At 51.6% G+C, this 23,662-nt stretch overlaps 1 long non-coding RNA gene across 1 annotated transcript; it reads left to right on the top strand.

The window, feature by feature from the left end:
• The first annotated feature begins 22,060 nt into the window (after window positions 1–22,060).
• LOC139440130 (uncharacterized) lies at window positions 22,061–23,662 on the top strand. The gene is made up of 2 exons (XR_011650189.1): window positions 22,061–22,903; window positions 23,439–23,662. It is a non-coding gene; the product is annotated as an uncharacterized lncRNA (long non-coding RNA).

Raw genomic sequence — 23,662 nt, 5'->3', positions numbered from 1 at the left:
CCTCTCCCAGAGGGCTCCTTCTGTAAGGTATGCAATATATGCCCTTGAATATTTATGCATCCTTAACAAGCATGTATGATTTTGTTTGTTTGTTTGGTGTGTGCATGTATTTTAAATTTACAAAAATGGCATCATGTCAGACTTCCCATTTTTGTTTACTCAACGCTAGGTCTCTTTAGTTCAATCATGTTTTCCTACAGATGCCTGGCTGATTCTTTCAATCATCATGTACAGCCACCACTCTTTACTCATCTATTTCCTGGAAACAGTGCCGCCTGGAACATCTTGGGATGTCCCTCTGTAGACCTGGGCGCAGCATGCTCTGGGGTTCACTCGGAGGAATGGGCTTGCTGGGTCCTGGGCACATCATTTCATCATCACTCCAATTGCTGGCATATTAGTTTCTGAAATTTCAGTGCTGGTTTATGTTCCTGCCAGCACCGTATGGGAGATCCTTTTGGGAAGACTAAGTAAAAGAACTTTGGAAAATCTTTGGTTAAGCAGAGGTTATTTTGGCAAAATGAACAACTGTTCCCTACGTCATGTTTGAGCTGGTAAAAAACAAAAACAAAAAACTAGTGCATGTAACCCACATTTCTCCTGAATTTTCCGTGATGATCAGGAGAGAGTTCAGGTAGTCCAATAGAGAACTGAGTTATGAGGTGGGGAATCATCCAGAAGCAGAGGAGAGACTTGGACCCCAGAGGAGCTAGAGGAAAATTAGCCTGTTAGAGAGATGGAAGGAATGGAACAGCCTCTAGCATAGGCTCTGGCACATAGTAGGTGCTCGATGAATGTTTGTAGAAGGAAGGAATGATGGACCTGGGTTTCTGGACACTTGCTGGGGGCCTGTGCTGCTGGGGAGGCCACCCTCTACTTCCTGCCCTGGCCCTGGCAGCTGGAGGTGCACGCGAGGGGAGGGCGCGTCCTTGAGGTCCCCAAGCCCTGTGTGGGACCACCTGCCCTTCTCTTTCAGGCTCCCATCACTCATTCATTCATAAAATACTCCCAGAATCCTAATCCCGCCAGACCCTGGGCTAAGCCCCTGGGCATTTAGAAATGAACGACAGAGGCCCCGACCCAGAAAGTTCGCAGTTTAGTGTTGTCAGCCCAGCGAGGCTCCCGCGACCCGTGGAGCAGCCCCACCTGGCCTGGCCGCTGTCTGTTCTCCGGGACTCTGCACTGGAGACCCTTCCCTGATCTCCCAGTGCACGCTGGCTCCCTCGCTCCCCCACCCCCTGCGTTGTTCTCTGTCTGATCATCTGGAATTCCCTTTTGAGGCATGTATCGCAATTTGCCAGTGAATTAACATGTTCTTATCTGCCTTCTCAACTTAGGCCTGTTTTATTCACAACCGTATGTATCGGGCACATGACACGCACCTATCAATAGCTGTGGTGTGACTCTCGGGTGACTAAGGGCCCAATCGAAGGTGCCTAGGGACTTTCAAGAAGGGACGACCACCCCTGTCCAGGGCCAGGAGGGTCCCTGAGGCGGCGACCCCGAGCAGAGCACTCACCAACTGGACACGGGAGTTCTGGACAGAGGGACCTGCCTGGCATGTCCAGAGAACTGGCAGGGACCCTGGAAGACAGAGGATGAGTTGTCAGGCACCCATGGAGGACTTTGCTGGGACCCTAGAGATAGAGATCTTAAAAAAGCAAACTTTTATTGAAGAGTGCTATAGGGAAAGAAGTGCTCCCGTCCTCCTGTCTTGAGGGTGCAGCGCAAGGAATCCTCGCAAGCTGAGCCCACCTGGGCCCAGGTAAAGCGCCAGGAGAGCTGCCTTTCCTCTGAAACCCCGCCGCGTGCCTTCCCAGGCACTGTTCCTCCAGGACTAGCTATGGTTTTGACTTCAGCGTTGGGTAGTTCTGTTTCCAAAGTTGATAGAAATGAAATCACATATGGCTCTTTCCTCTCAACTCTGGGAGGGGCAGCCACCCTGTCTATCTGCCTGGACTCGTCCACTCTTGCTGCATTCCATTGCCGGTGGACATTGGGTTGTCTGTAAGCTGTGGCCAGCGTGTGCAGACATTTTGGCCGTGTCTCTTGGTGGACATATGCTTGCACTCCTGCTGGCCGTGTGCCCAGAAGTGGAGTTGCTGCCTAGAGGGTGGGCAAATGTTCGTCTTTAGTAGCTATACTTAACAGTTTTCCAAAGTGGTTGGACCAACTTAGGCAGCATCCAGCCTTGCGTTCCAGTTGCTCCAGAGCCTCCCCAACACTTGACATTTTTGTGATTTTCATTTCGGCTGTTCTGGTGGGTCTGCAGCAGCATCTCATTGTGGTTTTATTTTGTATTTCCCTGATGACTAATAACATGTCCATCTATCTATCGGCCACTTGGAGGGCTGCTTTTGCGAGGGGCCTGGTCACAGTCTCTTGCCTTTTTTCTACCAGTTGCCTCCCCTTCCCTTATTGATTTGTAGGAATTCTTTATATATTCTGGACATGAGTCCTTTATCAGATCTACGTTTGGCAAACATTCCTGGAGGATTCTAAACCGGAGACTGACAAGGTCGGACTGCACTTCTGACAGGCCCCTCTGGACACAGAGCGAGGGACAGACCGACCGTGTGAGCGGAAGTAGGGCTGGGGGAGGGCCGCGATGGCGCGCCGGGCCCCGTGGGGGTGGAGGGGCGCCCGGGCCTCGACCTGCAGCAGCAGCAGAGGTGACGAGGTGTGCTTGGCGGCAGAGAGAGGGGCTGAGGGCTGACCTCCCAGCCGCGCTGGCCGGCCCGGGAGCTGACGCACGCTCTGCCTGCCCGGCCCGGGGACCCAAAGGCGGCTTTGTCCTCCAAGGCCCCACCCCGGCCTGCTGGTCCGAGATGCTCCGGGGTCACTGTCGGGACGCAGGAAAGAGCACCCAGTGTAGAATCTGGGTCTCCCGTGGCAACTGGGGGACAAACGTCCAGCATCCTCCGTGCGGCCGGGCCGTTCCCCACGCCCAGGCCCCAGATGGTTTGGCAGCTGTGGGATCTGGGCCCGGCCCGGCCGGACAATGGCCCCTGTATTTCCTCCCCCCTACTGCGCCTGGGCTGGGGCGTGAGAGCCTGCTCGGACCCCTGGGGGAAGGAAGGGAACGACCCCGCAGCCCCGAACAGGGAGGGCCGCTGCGGGCGGACCTGATGCCCTCCCAGAAAGCAAGAACCCCCCACATCTGTACCCCAAGCTCATTTCTTTGCAAACACCACCCCCCCACACACTCTTTTTCTGTGTTTCCTTGGAGGAGCCCCACAAACCTCTAGGTCTCACAGCGCTGGGATCAGCTGGGTTTTACTGCGTTTCTGCCATGGTAACAGAGTTAAACTTTAAAAACAGTTTCCTTCCATTAGATGAGAAAAGGAGCATTTATCATGTGCTGTGGCGTCCTAATTGCTTAACATACGTGATACCAATTCCTGCTCCCAATGACCTCTGATAGAAGTATTAGTTTCTCCATTTTGCAAATGAGGAAGCTCAGGCTCAGAGAGGTTAAGTAACTTGCCTGAGTTCACACAGCCAGAGTGGCGGAGGCAGGATTTGAACTGGGGCCAATTGGGCCCCCACACCCTGTTCCTCTCTGTTCCCCTGCCTCTCAGACACTGGGGACCGCAAGGAGATTTGACTGCCCTCCTGGCAGGTGGTAATGGGAGTTGCCTACCACGTGGCTGCTCGTGGGAGGGGGCCCCCGGCTTTGGCGCTGTGCTGCAGTGAAGAGGGGAACCCTGAGAGCTGGTGGTTCAGCCTCGGCCCCTCCCTCTGAGCGGTGGGGTGAACGTCACCTATCCTGGTTCTTGGGGTTCCTGGGAGAGGATGAGAACGGGAGAGCCCGGCCCAGCGAGCGGGGCGGGAAGGGATTATGTGCGTGGCTGCGTGCCGTGCGCTCGGATCCCTCCTGGAGCCTCAGCCGGGGCCAGCCCTTTCTGTTCCCTTTTTTGGTGCTGGGAAGGGTCAGCTGTCCTCCCCGCCCGGTCCTCCCCGGCCTGCCCTGTTCCCACTCAGCCAGCCTCCAGCTGCCCGACTGTCCCCGGCAGGCCCTGGGCTCCGGCCAGTGCCGCGGCTGCCCCCGGCCCGAGGCTCCCGGCCCAGCCAGATGAGCAGCCGGCCCTGGTGTCTGGAAATAGCCCCGGTGGGAGACGTCCCCCCCTTCCGGTGCTCAACCACTTCCTCTCTGCCAAAGCACGCAGTCTCCAGAAGGTTCCGCTGGGTGGACACAGGGAGTCGCCCTGGGAGCGGGGGTGGGGGTGGCGCGCGGGGAACCCCTGTCTCTTGTTCTCCGGTGTGTCCTGCAGTAACAGACGTTGGGGGGCTGCCTCCCCGGCGTCCGTTCCCTGACCTCTCTCCTGGCGGGACCAAGTTTCCCAGCCCTCGGCTGGGTGGGGTGGACACCGCTCCCTCCCCAGGGTGGGCCCTGACGGGGTTCAGCCACTGCGACGGGTTCAGGGGTGGACACACGGCCCGAGTCAGGCCAATCAGCGCCCAGGATTCTCAGCGTCGGCCTCTGGGCCCTCTGGCAGGTAGACCTTCTCTGTCTCAGGGGTTGTCCAGAGAAGCACTCAGACCCCCAGACCCGGAGCAGCTGGGAGGCGGCCTGGGAAAGGCGCAAAGGCCGGGACTCACCGCTTGGAGACAGAGGCAGAGGGAGCGGGGCTGCTGCCCGCTGCGCAGCTGGATCAGGCTTCTCTAGAAAACCCAAATACCCTGCAATTTGCTGTTACCACAGACCCCACACGTTTCTGTTTTAAAGCCACGCAGAGTTGGGTTTTTTGTTATTTGGAACCAAAAACATCCTAAGCAGAGTGTGTCCTGTGGGGGGCCTAGGCCTCCAGGTCCTCTCCTGTACCCCCCCCCCCAGCATCCTAGAGCCCCCTGGTCTTCTCTGACCACAGGTGATGACCCTTTCCTGACTTAACTCCCACAGCCAGGTTTTGGGTCCAATGCCCCATTTTTCAGATGGGTATACTGAGGCTCACCATTCTCCTCCCCTCTTCTGAAGGGGCCGAGGATCCAGTGGTGTCTGGAGCCCGCAGACCTCAGACCTGTAACCTCCTTCCTGCACCCCACTTCCTCTGAGGGCAATAGCTGGGTTGTTAACCCTGGAGTAGGCCTGGCCTGTGCGCAGAATGTGGTTGCTCTCGCTGGAGTACCCTCTGTAGCTTCCTGCTGCCTACAGGGTCAAGTTCAAACACCTTCGCCTGCCACCCAAGCCCAGCCCCCTCTCCCATTCCTCCTTCACCCGCCACTCCCCCCTGGCAGCAGGGAGGCGACACTGTGGCAGCTGTGCCCCACTCTCCCTTGCGGGAGTTTTTTGGCTGTCACTGGGCCTGAGGGCTGTGTCATTTAAATTCAGCACCACAAATCTCAAGTGGGCCCTTAGGGTTTTTTCCGATGAGTTCTTTCTGCATAATAAATGAAATGCTTAGAACAACAATAATTTTATTTTCTCTCCAGGATTCTATGGGTTATGAATTTGCGAAGGGCTCAGCTGAAGGGTCTCTCCTGAGGTTGCGGTCAGACAGTGGCTGGGGCCGAAGCCCCCGGCGCTGGCTGCTGTCCCTCTCTTTCCTCATGTTCTCTCAGGAAGTCTCCCTGTGGTCCCTCTGCTGGCGCTAGTTTGGTTTCCTCCCAACATGGCGACTGATGGAGACTGATAACCTAGCCTCGGAAGGGGCGCAAAGTCGCTTCCACTGCCTTCTATTGGTCACAGTTGAGTCACAGGCCTGCCTGCCCAGATTCAAGGGGAGAGGAGTGAGGCTCTACCTTTGAAGAAGGTTCTAGAAAGCCTGTGGGGTGGGCGATGTGGTTGCGGCCATCTTTGGAAAATGCCATCGGCCCCCGTGCTGCTGGGCAATGTTGCTGTGTTTCCTTGGTCCACATGTTCCTCCTCCCCCGAAAAGGCTCTTTTCCACCTTCTGCTCTTTTCTCAAACCTCTAGCTCCTCCTTCCCTTATTTTTAGATCATGCTTCTTTTTCATTGAGAAAACAGACGGAGTCGTGGGAGTGCTGGCACAGCCACCCCCCCGCCCCGTGGGCCTCGCGGGCCAGCCTTCCCACGGGTGCCCCAGGCCCAACCCGCCAGCAAGGCAGGCTGTCCCCTCGTGCACCACCCATTTCTCCTCCCCGGAGTCATTCCCCTGGAGCATATGTTAGTTTTTCCCCCATCTTAAAAGCAAAGCAAAACCACATCCAAAGGGAAATCCCTCTCTTCCCCTTCCCACTCTGTGCCCTGGGCCAGCCCAACGCCGGCCGCGCCGAGGGCGAGGGGACAGATGGAGGTCCCTGGGTGCTCGGTCGTGAGCGAGGAGTGCTGCTGAGCCCAGGAGATGCAGTGAGATCGCCCTGAAATAGCTTAGCCCAAGGACCGAGCCCGGGGCCCCAGCACTTGGAGGTCGGGAGGAGGAGCAGGGCTCAGCTTCCCCGCTCCAGGGTCTCCACCCAGCAGTGGCGCTGGTCTCGGCCCGCATCAGATGGCGGTTCTGCGCCCAGCCCTCCGCGGCTCCCCTCTCTCAGAGTAAGAGCCGAGCTCTGTACGACGGCAGGCGAGGACCCCCGTGGCCGACCCCGGCTCGTCTCCCCCTGGGCTCCCCTCCCGGGCTGCTCCTCTCCAGGACTCGCCGGGGCCCAGCCCCCTCCGTCTGAAAGCCCTGCTCCAGGCGCCTGTGGGCTGCTCACTTCCTGTAGCCTTGGATCAAATAGCACGATGACCCCCCCTGCCCTTCCCCGTCCCACCCCCTCTCTGCTTCCTTTTTCTTTGAAGCACTCCTTCCCATCTGCCATACCAAGCATTTTACGCGTTGATTGCTTTACAGTCTGTTTCCCTCCATTTGAATGTCAGCTCCGTGAGGGCAGAGCTTTCTCCTTTTTGTAGTCTCCCCAAATATACAGGGCACGTACTTGTTGAATGAATGAAGGGATGGCTAATCAGTCCCTGCACTCTTTCCCAATGAATTCTCGTTCAGCTTCTGCAGCCCAGAAGTCCTTGCGGCCTCCAGAGCCGTCCCTCCTCCCTGAATGCATCTCTGGAAGAACTGTTTCTTTCTCTGGGGCACTGCAGAGGGGGATCCCATCCTACCCGTGTCTGTGTTATCTGTGACTGGGTGCCCCCTCCCCTGATGGACGGTGAGCTCACCAGGGAAGGGCTGTATCTCGTTAGTTTCTATAACCCCAGCAGACTATGGGGCACACAGTAGGTGCTCACTCAATGTTCCTAACTTGAGTTGAACATTTGGCTTAGGTTTATGTTAAATATTTTCCATTAGTTCTTAATTTCTTTTATTTTTAAATACATGCTTATTTTCTCATTAATTTTTAATTTGTTTTAACTACATTTATTCTTCTGATTAGAAAACTAACACATACTCATTGTAGAAAATATAGAAAGTATGTAAGAGAATAAAGGAAAGACAAGATCACTTACAATCACACAACCCAAAGATAATCATCACCAGTGTGAGAGGTATTCACTTCCAGATTTTCTTTAGACATACATTGTTTTTTTTTACAAAATCATTTGGTGACCATTTCTTATGTCATCACTATTCCTCAAAGCCATAATCTTTAATCACTGGAGAAAAATAGAATCCATCTTTGCAGGAAATATTAAAGGAAGCCTTACATTTTGAAAGAAAAAGACAGGAGAGAGAGATTTGGAGGAGAGAGTAGAAGACAAGAAGAGCAGAAAGGATAAAAGATTAAAATAACCGATGAAAGTAAGATGTGACATATAAAAACCAAAGAATAAAATGGTGGAAGTAAATAATGCATATACAGTAATATCATTGAAGTGAATGGATTAAACTCCCCAACCAAAAAATATAGGCTGTCAGAATAGATAAAAAGCATGAGCCATCCATATGCTGCCTACAGGAGACTCACCTTGGACCCAGGGATACAAACTGGCTGAAAGTGAAAAGGTCAGACAATGTACTCCACGCAAACAGTAACTGCAAAAGAGCAGGGGTAGAGTAACAGTTTGATATTATTTATAATTATTTGAAATCTATGAATTGTGAAAAGAGATATCGATGATGTTTGTAAACTTGTCTGTTCCTTTGGGTGTGAAACCCTTTGACTGTATTAGGTTCAGCTGAGATGCCTTTGATTAAATCATGTTAAAGTAGGGCTTTACTTTACCATGTCAGTAAAGGCATGACTTTACCATGTCAGTAGAGTATAATGCAGCCCCCTGTGTGGGCTATATAAATGGACATTCAATCAAGGATAGCACAGAAGTAGACACACAGGAGAAGATGGAGACATGGAAGAGAACTGAGCCATTCACCTGGTAGTTTACAGCTGAAGAGAACAGGAAGGCCTGAACCCTTGCAGAGATCACTTGCCATCTTGCTTTAACACATGGTGACATAGTCTGGTGAGGAAGTAACCTTGAGTTAGACTCTTTAGGGCCTTGTAACTGTAAGCTTCTACCCCAGATAAATAACCTTTATAAAAGCCAACAGATTTCTGTTACTTTGTATCAGTACTCCTTTGGCTGACTAATATAGGTAGCTATAGTAATAATGGACAAAATAGACTTTAAATGCAAAAAACTTATAAGAGATACAGAAGGCATTAATTTTGTCTATAGAACTATCGTGCTCTAGCAATGGAAGAAACTGTAGCATTGATGTGGAGACAGTGGCCACGGTAGTTGTTGAGGGCAGGGAGAGGGAAGAAGAGGTGTGATGTGGGGGCATTTTTGGGACTTGGAGTTGTCCTAAATGATATTGCAGAGACAGATGCTGGTCATTATATATCCTGTCATAACCCACTGAAGGTACTGGGGGAGAGTGTAAACTACAGTGTAAACTCTAATCCATGCAGTGCAGCAGTGCTCCAAAATATATTCACCAAATGCAGTGAATGTGCCACAATGATGAAAGAGGTTGTTGATGTGGGAGGAGAAGGGGTGGGGTGGGGTATGGAATATATGGGCACCTCTTATATTTTTAATGTAATATTTTTTGTGATTTATGTATCTTTAAAAAAAGACAATTTTAAATAAATAAATAAAGGGAGGGGGAAGGTCATTATATATTAATAAAAGGGACAATCCACCAGGAAGATATAACAGTCATAAATATCTATGCACCTAACCAGGGTGCCCTAAAATCCTCTGGCAAAACTGAAGGGAGAATTAGACATCTCTACAATAATCGTTGGAGACTTCAACACCCACTCACATAATTAGGTAGAACAACTAGACAGGAGATCAACAAGGAAACAGAGAACTTGAAGAATATGATAAACGAGTTAGACCTAAAAGACATACAGAATGCTGCATCCAAACTCAGTGGGTTATACATTCTTCTCAAGTGCCCATGGATCTTTCTCCAGGATGGACCATGTGTTGGGGCACAATGCAGCTCTCAATCATATAAAATGATTGAAATTATACACAGTACCTTCTCAGATCATAATGGAATGAAACTGGAAATCAATAATAGACAGGAAAAAAGTAAATTTGCAAATGTGTGGAGGTTGAATGATACACTCCTAAATAATCAGTGGGTCAAAGAAGAAATTGCAAGTGAAATCAGTAAATATATTGAGACAAATGAACAACACAACTTATCAAAACTTATGGGATATAGCAAAGGCAGTCCTGAGAGGGAAATTTATAGCCTTAAATGCCTGTATTAAAAAAGAAGAAAGAGGGAAGTGGACTTGGCCCTGTGGTTAGGGCGTCCGTCTACCACATGGGAGGTCCGCGGTTCAAACCTGGGCCTCCTTGACCCGTGTGGAGCTGGCCCATGCGCAGTGCTGATGCATGCAAGGAGTGCTGTGCCACGCAGGGGTGTCCCCTGTGTAGGGGAGCCCTACACGCAAGGAGTGCACCCCATAAGGAGAGCTGCCCAGGGCGAAAGAAAGAATGGCGCTGCACACACGGAGAGCTGACACAACAAGATGATGCAACAAAAAGAAACAGATTTCCATGCCGCTGACAACAGAAGCAGACAAAGAAGATGACGCAGCAAATAGACACAGAGAACAGACAACCGGGGCGGGGGAGGGGGGGGAGAAACAAATAAATAAATCTTAAAAAAAAAAAAAAAGAAAGAGGGAAGTGGATTTGGCTCAAGGGATAGGGCTTCTGCCTACCATATGGGAGGACCCAGGTTTGATCCTTGGGGCCTCCTGGCAAAAAAGAAGATGAGAAAGCATGCCCGCATGGCAAGCCAGTGCCTGCATGATGAGCCAGTCCCTGTGTGGCAAGCCAGTGCCTGCGTGGTGAGCTCAGTGCCCACACAGTGAGCCAGAACCTGTGCAAGTGAGTCACACAGCAAGATGATGATGCAACAAAAAGAGACAAAGGGGAGAGTCAAGGTGAAGTGCAGTAAAAACCAGAAACTGAGGTGGCATAGTTGGCAGGGAACCTCTCTCCACATCAGAGTTCTCCAGGATCAAATCCTGGTGAATCCTAGAGGAGAAAAAGTGAAAAAGAGAAGGCAAAAAAAAGAAAAAAGATACAGAAGATCATACAGCAAATGGACACAGACAGTAAAAAAAGCAGGGCAGGAGAGGGGGAAATAAATCTTTTTTTTTAAAAAAAGAAGAGCTAAACCCAAAGACTTAATTGAACATACAGAGAAACTAGAAAATGAACAGCAAACCAATTCCAAAGCAAGCAGAAGGAAAGAAATAATAAAGATTAGAGCAGAAATAAATGAAAGTGAAAACAGAAAAACAAGAGAGGAAATCAACAAAACCAAAAGCTGGTTCTTTGAGAAGACCAATAAAATTGATAACCCCCTAGCTAATCTAACAAAGAAAAAAAGAGAGAAGATGAAAATAAATGCAATCACAAATGAAAGGGGGGGAAGTCACAATTGAACCCATAGAAATAAAAGGAATCATAAGAGGATATTGTAAGAAAATATATGCCAACAAACTAGACAACCTAGATGAAATGGGCAAATTCCTAGAAATACACAAACAACCTACATGATACTACAAGAAATACAAGAACTTAACAAACCAATCACATTTAAACAAATTGAATCCGTCATCAAAAATCTCCCAACAAAGAAAAGTCCAGGACCAGATGACTTCACAGGTGAATTCTACCAAGCATTTTGAAAAAAATTAACACCAATCCTGTTGAAACTCTTCCAAAAAATTGAAGAGGAGGAAAAAGTACTCAACACATTTTATGAAGCCAACATCATCCTAATACCAAAGCCAGATAAAGATACTCCAGGAAAAGAAAATTATGGATCAATCTTTCTAATGAACATAGGTGCAAAATTCTCAACAGAATACTTGCAAATTAAATCCAACAGCATATCAAAAGACTTACACATCACGACCCAAGTGGGATTTATTCCTGGTATGCAAGGGTGATTTAACATAAGAAAGTCAATCAATGTAATACACACATTAACAAATCAAAGGGGAAAAAAACACATGATCATTTCAATCGACACAGAAAAGGCATTCAACAAAATCCAGCATCCTTTTTTTTTTATTAAAACACTTCAAAAGATAGGAATAGAAGGAAAATTCTTCAATATATTAAAAAACCCATAGCCAACATCATACTCATGGGGAAAGGTGAAAACTTCCTCTTTAACAGCGGGAGCAAGACAAGGATGGTCACTGCCACCATCGTTACTCACCATTGGCCTAGAAGTTCTAGCTAGAGCAATCAGACAAGAAAAAAAAAATTAAAGGCCAAATAGGAAAAAAGGAAGTAAAAGTTTCACTATTTGTACATGACATGATCCTGTACTTAGAAAACTCTGAAATTTCTACGACAAAGCTACGTGAGCTAATAAATGAGTTCAATGAAGTGGCAGGATCCAAGATCAACACGTGAAATTCAGTAATGTTTCTGCACACTCATACTGAACAATCTGTGGAAGAAATCGGGGAAAATTCCACTTACAATAGCAACACAAAGACTCAAATACCTAGGAACTAATTTAACCAAAGAAGTACAGGACCCATATGTGGAAAACTACAAAACAATGCTAAAGGAAATCAATGAAGAACTAAACAAATAGAAAGACATTCTGTGTTCATGGATTGGAAGGCTAAATATTGTGAAGATGTTAATTCTATGGAAGCTGATTTATAGATTCAATGCAATACCAATCAAAATGCCAATAGCTTATTTTACAGGCATAGAAGAGGCAATTACCAAATTCATTTGGAAGGGAAAGTGCTCTCAAATAGCCAAAAGCATTCTAAAACAGAAGTGCTGTGTGGGAGGAATTTCACTGCCAGAACTTGAAACATACTATATACAAAGCTACAGTGGTTAAAACAGCATGGTACTGGCATAAAGACAGACACATCAATCAGTGAAATAGAATTGAAAGTCCAGAAAAAAGACCTCACCTCTATGGTCAACTGGCTTTGACAAACCTCCCAAGGTTAAAGGGGCAAAACAGTCTCTTCAACAAATGGTGCTGGGAGGGGAAACGGACTTGGCTCAGTGGTTAGGGCGTCCGTCTACCACATGGGAGATCCGTGGTTCAAACCCCGGGCCTCCTTGACTGGTGTGGAGCTGGCCCATGCGCAGTGCTGATGCGCGCAAGGAGTGCCCGGCCACGCAGGGGTGTCCCCCACATAGGGGAGCCCCATGCGCAAGGAGTGTGCCACGTAAGGAGAGCCACCCAGCACGAAAGAAAGTGCAGCCTGCCCAGGAATGGTGCTGCACACACGGAGAGCTGACACAACAAGATGACACAACAAAAAGAGACACAGATTCCCGTGTCACTGACAACAACAGAAGCGGACAAAGAAACAAGAGCAGCGAATAGACACAGAGAATAGACAACCAGGGTGGGGGAGGGGAGGGGAGAGAAATAAATAAACAAATCTTAAAAAAAAAAAACTAAATATCTATAACCCAAAGAATGAAAGAAGATCCCTATCTCACTGCATTTGAATCCACTCAAAACAGATCAAAGACCTAAATGTAAAAGCCAAGACCATTAAACTTCTAGAAGAAAATGTAGGGGAACATCTCAAAGAATTTGTAGTAGATGGTGGTTTCTTGGACCTTACACCTAAAGCATGTGCAACTAAGGAAAATATAGATAAATGGAACCTCCTCAAAATGAAACACTTTTGCATGTCACAGGACTTTGTCAAAAGGGTGAAAAGGCAGCCAACTTAATGGGAGAAAATATTTGGAAATCACTTGTCAGATAAGGGTTTAATAGCCATGATATATGAAGAGATCATGCAACTCAACAATAAAAAGTCAATTGACCCAATTTAAAAATGGGCAAAAGACTTGAATAGACAGTTGTCTACTGAAGAAATAAAAATGGCAAAAAACACATGAAAAAATATTCAACATCGCTAGCGATTAGGGACATGCAAATCAAAGCTACAATGAGATATCATTTCACACCTATTAGAATGGCCACTGTAAAAAAGACAGAACTACAAGTGTTGGAGAGAATGTGGAGAGATAGAAACACTTATTCACTGTTGGTGGGAAAGTAGAATGGTACAGCCACAGTGGAGGACTGTTTGGAGCTCCTAAGGAAGTTGAATATAGACTTGCCACATATCCCAGCAATACCACTACTGGTTATATATCCAGGAGAACTGAGAGCAGTGACACTAACAGACATCTGCACACCAATATTCATAGCGGTGTCATTCACGGTTCCCAAAGGCTGGAAACAACCCAAGTGTCCATCAACGTATGAATGGATAAACACTTGGGCAAGTGGATAGGGCGTCCATCTACCACATGGGAGCTCTGCGGTTCAAACCCCAGGCCTCCTTGACCCGTGTGGAGCTGACCTACGTGCCATGCTGATGCCTACACAGGCTGTCCCCGCGTAGGGGAGCCCCACGTGCAAGGAGTGCCCCCCGTAAGGAGAGCCGCCCAGCGCGAAAGAAGGTTCAGCCTGCCCAGGAATGGCGCCGCACACACGGAGAGCTGTGATGTAGTCACACAATGGAATATTATGCAGCCGTAAGAAGAAATGAAGTCGTGAGACATATGACAATATGGATAAGCCTGGAGGACATTATGTTGAGTGAAGCAGGTCAGACACAAAAGGACAAATACTGTATGATTGCATTACTATGAACTGAATATATTGTGTAATCTCATGGAGTTAATAACTTGAATATGAGTCATCAGAAAATAGAATGAGGTTAGAGAATGGAAAGCTGAGGGTTAACCTGTGCAGAATTGGTTAAAAAAATATTTTAAGGATATATGTTAATCTTTGGAAATGACTAGAAAAGGTGAAAGCCCAACATAATATTTCTAACTAGTAGCACTATTATGCAGGTATGAAAGTGGTTTAAAGGGCAAGTCTAAGGTCATGTATATTACTAAAAAGAAATCTTGGCTCAAGTGATTGGACTCCTGTCTACAATATGGGAGATCCAGGGTTCAGTTCCTGGGGCCTCCTGGTGAAGGCAAGCTGGCCCGTGCAGAGAGCTGGAGCAGCAAGATGACGCAACAAAAAGAGACACAGAGGAGAGCCAATAAGAGATGCAGCAGACCAGGGAGCTGAGGTGGCGCAAGAGATTGAGCACCTCTCTCCCACTCCGAAAGGTCCCGGGATTGACTCCTGGTGCTGCCTAAAGAGAAGAAAGCAGACACAGAAGAATGCACAGTGAATGGACACAGAGAGCAGACAAGAGGGTGGGAAGGGGGGCCATAAATAAATAAATAAATACCCCCCCCCCAAAAAAAGGAAATCTAAAAAATATAACATGAGACTGTAGAGCATACTAAAACTACATGTGAAATACGAATATGGGTGAAACTGCATATATAAGACCGTTTTTCTTTGAAACTGAGCAAATGTATGTTACTACTACAAGATGTTTATATCAGACCAGAAAAACCCACCACATTATGCTAAGTGAAAGAAACCAGACACAAAGTACTACATATTGTATGATTCCATTTATATAAAATGTAAATATAAAACGATGTATGAAGATGAATTTAGTTTGGTGGCTCTGTAGGGCTGGGGAAGGACTGCTAAGGGGTGTGCAGAGTTTTTCTTTTTGGCGTAATGAAATTGTTCCATAATTTTTTGTGGTGACGAATGCACAACATTGTGATTAAACCAGAAGCCACTGCTTATACACTTTGGATAGCTTGTATGATATGTGAATATACCTGAATAAAACTGCTTAATAAATACATGCTTGTGCAAAAATAGCCAGAAATAGCTGCTTTGTACAGCAGGGGAAGCACAGAGAGTTTTGAGAGGTGAAGAATTTTCTTGTTTGTTTGTCTGTTTTGTATTGTTATTACTGTTGAAATAACAAAAATGCTCTGATAATGACTGAAGTGAGGAATGCACAACTCTGTGATATGCCATGTAACTTTGATCATACACTTTGGATGAGTTGTCTGCTTTTTTAATATGTATCAATACATCCGATTTGTTAAAAATTTTAACGGCTGCCTCATACTCCCTTGTATCACTTTATCATAATTTATTTAACTAGACACCGCCCAAGCGCCTCCCCCGCCCCCCCCCCCCCCAGCCGCACAAACACACACAGACCTCCCCCTCCTGCACTGCTCTTGTAGACACACCCACACTCACGCCCCCTCCCCCCAGACAATTTAGGTGATTTCCCGGCAGGGGGTGAACAATGCTCTGGACACTTGTCCAGCAGAGCCCCGTCCCAGCCTTTTCCGCCTACTGTCTCTTGGGCAGACGGATGACGAGACAGACACAGACAGGACAGGCAGACAGGGAAAGCCGAGCAGGCGGGAGGCAGATGCTCTGGGGGGCTTTGGGGGCGTCGGCCGTCTGCGGGCAGGGCGGGGCGGTGGGATCCGGGCCCTGGACGGGAGCTGGCTCGGAGGGACGAGCCCAGCCCAGCAGGTGCTAGCACGGGGTCTCCCGGTGCCTGTCCCAGAGCCAGCGTGAGTGGGTGACCTGGGGAATGGAAACTCAGTGGCGATCCCTCCAGAGGGCTGAAGGCCGAGAAGGGTGGGTGGTCCCTGAGCCGGTAGAGGAAGAAGCCCAGAGACTGGGGTGCCCGGCTCCAGCCCGGCCGCAGCCCCCCACCCCCACCCCCGCGCAGCCCCTCCCGGCCTCCAGGTCCCCTGGCCCTGTGTGTGGAGTCACCGGCCCCCAGGCCTGGTCTCTGCGGCTGAACCCCCAGAACCCCGGGGGAGCTGCGCATTCCCGCTCGCACAGGCTTCCGGCTCTCACAGGGCCGCAGCCAGGGGCTATTCGTGGAAAAACGTGGAAAAAAAATCAACTCGACTGAGGGCGGCTGGAGTAGGAGCTGCTGGCGGTGGCTTCCAGAGTCAGCTTGGCCTGGCGAACCGTGGCACCGCGGACTGAGCTGGCCCTTGGCAAACGGTGGGAAGCCCCCTACGCAGAGCTGCGCCAGGCCCCGTGCCGAGGGGCTGGGCCCTGCCCTGGGGCGGGGGGAGTGACCCCAGGGTGGGCAGGAGCCCAAGGAGGGGACACCGCCTCTTTGGCAGATGGAGAGACTGAGGCCAAGAGGAAAGTGAAGGTCCCAGGGCCTGGAGACTAGACCCCAGGAGCCTTCTGCCTCTTTCCTTGCACCCATCCACCCTCCAGCTTCCCTGGCGGCAGGTGGGCTCGGGAGCCCCACGTGGCTGGACTGAAACCAGAGCCCCCTCTCCTGTGGACGGGCCACCCCCAGCCTCCCCAAATCTCCGCTTGCCCGGTTGGAGTTGGCCTGCTCCTGGGCCAGGTGGAAGGGAACGAGAGGGGTCCCCTGTCACCCCGAGTCCAAGGGGCGCCCAAGTGGGAAGCGGCTCTGCCTGTGCCGCGCCGGGCTGGCCCCGGGCCAGTGCCCCCGGCAGCGCGAGGCAGCTGGACGGGAAGGTCGCCAAGAATGCCAGGAATGCAGGGCGGCTGTGTCCTCCCCAGCCCTCTTCCTCCCCCCTCCCCCCTCGGAGAACAGGATATTCCCTGTTCAGGGAAGCCCGAGCCCCGCCCCCTGATGGGAAAACCACGTGGGCTCTGGCGGCAGGCTCCTGCCCTGGGGTTGGCGCTCCGGAAGGGGGAGCCTGGGCACCTGGGCCCTGCTGGGGAGGATGGGGGAGGGGGGAGGGCTGCAGGGGGTCGGGTCTGTGTGGGCTCCACACACGCTGAGGGTCTCCTGTGTGTGAGTGCTCCAAGGGAATGAACCCAATCCCACCACAGTCCTGGGAGACGCTTACAGATCAAGAAACTGAGGCACACAGGCCCCTAAGGAACTTGCTGACGGGTACCAGCTGGCAAGGGGCAGAGCTGGCCTTGGAGCCGGGTCTGGTTCCGATGCCCATGCTCTTAGCCCTAGGCCAGGTGGCCTCAGCTCGGCTGGGACAGCTGGGGGTCATCTCCAGGTGCCCCCACTTGGCACCTGCGGGGGGGGGGGGGGGGGGTGTGTGGTGCCAAGGAGCAGTCCCCATTCCCCCCGTTGGCAGCTGGTCTGTTTTGCAGTTGGCGAAGGGTCAGTGGGGGAGGCTTGTGTCGGAGATCCTGGGGCTGGAGCCCCAGCGCCAGCTGTCCCTGCAGCCTCCCAGGACCGTGGCATCCCAGAGTTGGTCACGGTACAGGCCTGGGACGGGCCAGTGAAATGGCAGAGGGAGCCAGGAGGGGCTCCTCTGGATCCTCTGTGGGGGGCCCAGACTCCGGAGGTGGGAGATGACCCCGGAAAGGCGGAAGGGGGGTACGGGGGACAGGAAGGCAGAGAGAGGATGAGCTGCGCCCACCTGGGCCCTGTGTTCCAGAGGGGCCCCAGCCCTGCCTTCCCTCCTCCACGCCGCCCCCCCCCCCCCCGCCCCCCGGCTCCAAGGCTGCGCACCCATCCACTCCCTTCTTCTCCCGAGGCTGGCCCTCCCTGGCCACGGGGCTGCGCTTGGCGTCTGGGGCATAGTTCTGGCTGGTTCGGGGGCAGCCCCCAGCAGACCAGAGGGGTGGAGGGAGCCCTGGACCAGGCCTTTTGGTTGGGGGCAGGGGACACACAGAGAACCCCGGGGGCCGGCTGCCTTGCTCAAGGTCAAGAGCCGCCACCTAGCCGAGCTGGGATGGGAGCCCCTAGTCTTCCCGCCAGTCCCCTGGCCCCCCAGGCCCCGCTGGTTCCGTTCCAGTGTGCTGTCCGGCACCGGCTCTGGGTCCCCTGGGGGTCGAGGTCAGGTAAACAGGATCCCAGCCGCACTCCCTGACCTTGTTTACCTCCCGAAAGAATGTAAGGGCATTCTTTGCCCTCCGCGGCCCCGTGAGTCACCCCTCAGCAATGCGCCGGCTCCAGCCACTGTCTGCCAGATCCCATGCGCCCCCCTCCAGACCCCGGGCCCCGGCCTTCTCACCGGGTGATGTCATCGATGTCGCCCCCTCCCCACCGCCCCGGGGAGCCCACCGGGCCCTGCGTTGCCATGACAACGGCTCACAACAGGAAGCAAGGCCCCATGGAGGCCTGAGCTGGGGCAGAAACACAGGAAGCGGCTCTGAGCACTGGGCAGCATTGTCAGCCCCGTAAAAAACAAAACAGGACAAAAAGATTTAATGAGAACAATTAGCCCAAAGAAAAAGGAAAAAAAAAAAAAGGCCAAAAAACAAACAAAGCCAAACAGCCTGAAGGCAGGGGGCTGGCAGCGCTCCAAGGACCCTGTGTTTTCTCTCCCAACACAATGCAGGTTAAATAATACTTCCTTCTCAGAAGGAGGCTCTGGGCATGAGGGGAGTGCTCTCCAGGGGCTCCTGTGCCGAGCCCCGTCATTTCTGAGCCCTCCAAGGCTTGCCTGGCTACTGCTGGCTTTCCCTGGGGACCCTCTCCCAGGCCTGGCTCTGCAGCCTCTACCGAGGTCCAGATGGACTAGTCCTGCCCCAAGTGTTATTACTCTCCAAGTCCTGCCAGGAGAAGCATCCAACTCAGTAGAAGAAAGAGCACAGGGCTTGGGGTCACGCAGATGGAAAGCCAACTCCTGGCCCCAAAGCTGCCTGACTGTGGGATTCTAGGCAAGGGAAAATTATCTTGAGCCTCAGTTTTCCCATTAGTTTACCATCATCACCACCATCATCACCATCTCATCATCATCACCATCATCACCATCATCACTACCATCACTATCATCATCATCACCACCATCACCATCTCATCATCATCACCACCATCATCGTCGACACCATCATCATCATTATCACCGTCATCACCATCATCACCGTCATCACGACCATCACCGACCAGGATCATCATCACCATCTCACTATCTTACCGTCACCATCACCATCATCACCATCATCACCCCATCACCATCTCATCATCATCACCACCATCATTGTCGACACCACCTCACCATAATCACCATCACCATCATCACCATCTCACCATCGTTACCATCTGTATTAGTCAGCCAAAGGGGTGCTGATGCAAAGGACCAGAAATCTGTTGGCTTTTGTGAAGTGTGTTTATTTGGGGTAAAAGCTTACAGTTATAAAGCCTTAAAGAGCCCAATTCAAGGCTACTTTCTCACCACAGTCAGTGGCCACATGTTGAAGCAAGATGGCAGGCTATCTCTGCCTGGTCTCTCAGGGCTTCCTGTATCAGTCTCTGGCATATATAGAGCTCTTTTCTTTTGGGGCCTTCACAACTGCTCAGCTGCTCTGTTCTCTTCAGATGCACACCATCAGGCGAATGGCTCATCTCTTCCACGGGCCCAGGATCAAACAGGACAGAGCCCTCTCCTCCGTGTGTCTTCTTGAGTGAATATCTGTTTATATAGGCCCATCAAGGGGCGGGAGCTCAACCCAAGCCACACCCTCCTGAAGGGGTCCAATCAAAGCTCTAATCTTAGTAGGTAGTTTAGTCAAGGGCTCCTTAACTGAATACTATATAACCAAAGGTATTACCCCCAGAAGAGATTAGTTTAAAAATAGAATCTTTATCTTCTTGGGATTCATAAATAATCTCAAACTGTCACACCATCACCACCAACCCCAACATCACCATCATCACCATCTTACCACCATCACCATCCTCGCTGACATCACTGTCACCATCATCACCATCACCACTGTCACACCATCATCACTGTCATCACTGTCATCCCATCATCACCATCGTCATCACCATTACCAGCATGCCACCGTCATCAGCATTATAACCTTCGTCATGCCATCCCTATCGTCAGCATCCTCCCATTTCATAGAGGAGTTGTGGCGCTTACATGAGTTTCACATTGACTGGCATACACTAAGTGCTCAGTGTGTGTTGAGTGAACTAGTGCAAGAATTCATGAACCAGGCAGAAGTTCCACAGAGGCAGGTTTCAGCTCATGATGAACTAACTCAGAGATAGACAAGAAGCCATGAGGGACAGAGCTCCCCGTCAGTAGAGGGGTGCAAGAAGAGGCTGGGAAGACCTGGTGGGTGTTGTAGCGGGGCTGGTGCCCCGGGAAGGAGGAAGGTGCAATGAATAGTCTTTGAGGCTCTCTCCCTCCCAACAGCTGAGAGATTCCACCCAGTGATTCTGCCTGGGTAACACCAGCTTTGCCGGCGTCCGAGCGGAACCTGCGCTGTGACTGCGGTCGGGGGGCCTGCGCCTCTGGAGGGGCCCCTGGAGGCGGGGGGCCCCAGCTCTCTTCTCCCGTTACCTGGAAGGGGAGCAGGAGGGAGGAAGGAGCTAAGCAGGTGCTGGGGCAGAGCTTCTGTTCTTAGAAACATGATGCGTGTGATGCTGGACAGGGTGGCCACACCCGCCCAGGCCATTCACTGCAAGGTGGCTTGACCTAGTTCCCCGGTCCACCCGGCCCCGTGGAGGGCGCGGGAAGGGGCGGGGAGAGAAGAGAGCCCCGGGGCCTGCCAGCGCTGAGTGATAGAACCAGCGGGGCCGGGCGGGACGGGGGTGGGGAGCTCCAGTTCAGCCGCAGAGGCTGAGGCTCCAGGCCGGGCCGGGGGGTCGGAGAGGCTACACGGAGGAAAGGACCAGAAAAGGCTGCCAGGTGTTGGAGTTGTGGTGTTGAGAAAGCCTAGAAAGTTCCAGGCATGATGACCAGACCCATTGTTTGCAGTGGAATTTGGTGTCATGGAATAAGAGGAGACCAGAAAGGAAAGAGGCTGGAGTCAGGTCACATACTGGGCCCCATACTCCAAGCACCAGGGAGCCATTGATGGCGGATGAGCAGGAGAGTGATGCGTGCAAGGGAGTACTTTAGGGTCACTTCTCTGCTCAGATTATAAGGATGGGGGGGCGGGGTTGGCACACTAGGAAAGAGCACAGAACGGCAGGTCAGGGAATTGGGGTTCTGCTGACTTGGTTTTGTTTCTTTTGTTCTCAATAACAATGACACGCAGTAGATATTTATTGAATGAATGAACAATAACTATTTTAGACTGAGATCTTTATTTTGCACCCATTGTCTCACTAATTCTCACTACAACCCTCCAAAGTAGGCTTCATTCTTCCCGTTTTTTAAAAACAGGAAACGGAGGATCAGAGAGGTGAAGGGACTTGCCTCAGGTTGCGCAGCCTGTCCATGGGGGAGCTGGATTCCAGCCCAGCTGACCCGACATGCCATCTCCCAATGGCACGGTGCAGCATTTACCCAGTGCCAGCTCAGTGCCAGGCCCTGAGGACACGTAGATCATCAAGTGCCAGCCAGGCCTCTGAGGAGCCGGGGGTTTGTTGCCCCAGTTTTCACACCCCTCTGGGCTCTTCCACCAGGAACCTCAGGAGCTGGGGCAGTGGGAGCCAGGAGGGTGCCCAGCTGGGGGAAGGGAAGGCCGCGACGGCGGAGGCAGGAAGGAGGGGCGCCTGGAGGAGTGGCCGGATGACCACGGGGTGTCCTGCAGGAAAGACCAGAGCTTGGTGAGTGGGAGGGAGGCTCAGACGGGCTGAGGGGCAGGAGCAGGTGCAGCAGGGGCGGTGAGGGAGGGCAGCCCAGCCCGGGCCTGGCCCGTGGCCCCTGGCCCGCTCAGCCGGACACCAGGCCCCAAGTGCAGGCGGGCGGGCCGAGGGCCACGCTCGGGGGCCTCAGGTGGGACGAGAGGACAGGCCGCCTTCCCTCCAGCCCCTCCAGCACCTGCGCCCCCCGCCTCCGTCCTGGCCTGGTGGCGGGGGGGGGGGGGGGAAGGATGTCCAGTCCCCGCTGGAAATCCTCGCGGGGGCTGTTGGAACGGCTGCCGGAAGGGGCCGGGGCCTGGGGGCGGCCTGGGCCTGGAGCAGGTGAGGCAGAGCGTGGGGGTTGCAGGGGGTCCCCGGCAAGCGAGCGCCCTCCCCGGGCCTCACTTTCCTCCTCTGTAAACTGAGGCGCGGGAGAGCGTGGGCCGGCCACAGGCTCTCTGGCTTCACATCCTGGCTCCGCAGCCATGTGGGAGAGACCAGGTGAGGAGACCCAAGTGGCCCAGGGAAACGCAGATCGAAACCCAGGAGATGCCACTTCACACCCACCAGAACGACTATTAATACAAAAACCGGAAAATAACAAGTGCTGACGAGGATGTGGAGAAATAGGAACCCTCGGACGCGGCTGGTGAGAATAGAGACGTTGCAGGCGCTTGGGAGGCGGTTTGGTGGTTCCACGGAAAGTTAAAGATAGAATGACCTATGACCTGGCAAGCCCACTCGTAGGTATGTACCCAAAAGGACTGCAAGGAGGGACTTGGACAGACATTCGGACACCGAGGTTCATAGCAGCACTAATCACGATAGCCAAAAAGTGGAAGCAAATACGTGCTGTGAACGTTGAAGTATAAAAGTACTTTATACCTAACTGTAAACGATTTTCCAGCAGCCTTGTTTTTTTCCTTGTTCAACTGGACATTACTTTTGCATAACGTTTAAGCATTCCTTTTCATATGTGAAATAAACGTTTATTTTTTAAGGGGAAAAAAAGGGGAAGCAACCCAAGGGTCCATCAACCGATGGATGGACAAACAAAATGTGGCGGATCCCCACGACGGACTATTACTCAACCTTCAAAAGGAATCGCGTTCTGCCACATGCCACGGTGAGCCTTGACAACATCACGTTGAGTGAAACACGACAGACACGACGGGCCTGACATTATCCGAATTCACATGCCTCGACTAGCTGGAATACGCAAACATGTGCAGACAGACAGACGCCGCTGACCGGGGCAGGGGTGCAGGGAATGGAGAGGTCGTGCGGAGCGGGGGCAGGGTTCCTGTGCGGGCGATGGGAGAGTTCTGGTAACGGGTGGCGGTGGTGGTACCGCCACGCTGTGCATGGGATTTAATTCCACTGAACAGTATGTGCGGGAGTGGCTGAGACGGGAAAGTTCCTGTTGTAGACGCGCTCCCACAATTAGAAAGAGAGAGAGGGCCTAAAGAGGCGACGGCAGCTAAATGCAGTGCTAGAGCCTGGACTGGATCTACTAATGGAGGAGAAAATGCCCAAAGGACGTTATTGGGACCTATGAAAAAACTGGAATGCAGGCTCTAAGCCTTATATCAATGTTGAATTTCTTGAATTTGACGACCGCACTTGACGGTGGTTCCATGAGTGAATATCCTTGTTCTTAGGAAACAGACATGGAAGTAGGATGCTCAAGCAGCATCACTTGGACCTGTTCTCAAAATATTCAGAGACAGACAAGCAGACCCAGACGGATGGATGGACACATAGGATGATAAAGTTGCTGGGTATCCCGCAGGGGGTATGTTGGAGTTCTCTGTCTGGGTTTTGAGCTCTTCTTGCAAGTGTGAAATTATTTCAAAATGAGTATTATTAAAAGACATTCTGTATA

The sequence above is a fragment of the Dasypus novemcinctus genome, chromosome 12 (genome assembly GCF_030445035.2).
Source record: "Dasypus novemcinctus isolate mDasNov1 chromosome 12, mDasNov1.1.hap2, whole genome shotgun sequence".
Taxonomy (NCBI): Eukaryota; Metazoa; Chordata; class Mammalia; order Cingulata; family Dasypodidae; genus Dasypus; species Dasypus novemcinctus.
Note: the sequence above shows the minus strand (reverse complement) of the source record. Positions and strands in the feature narration are given on the sequence as shown.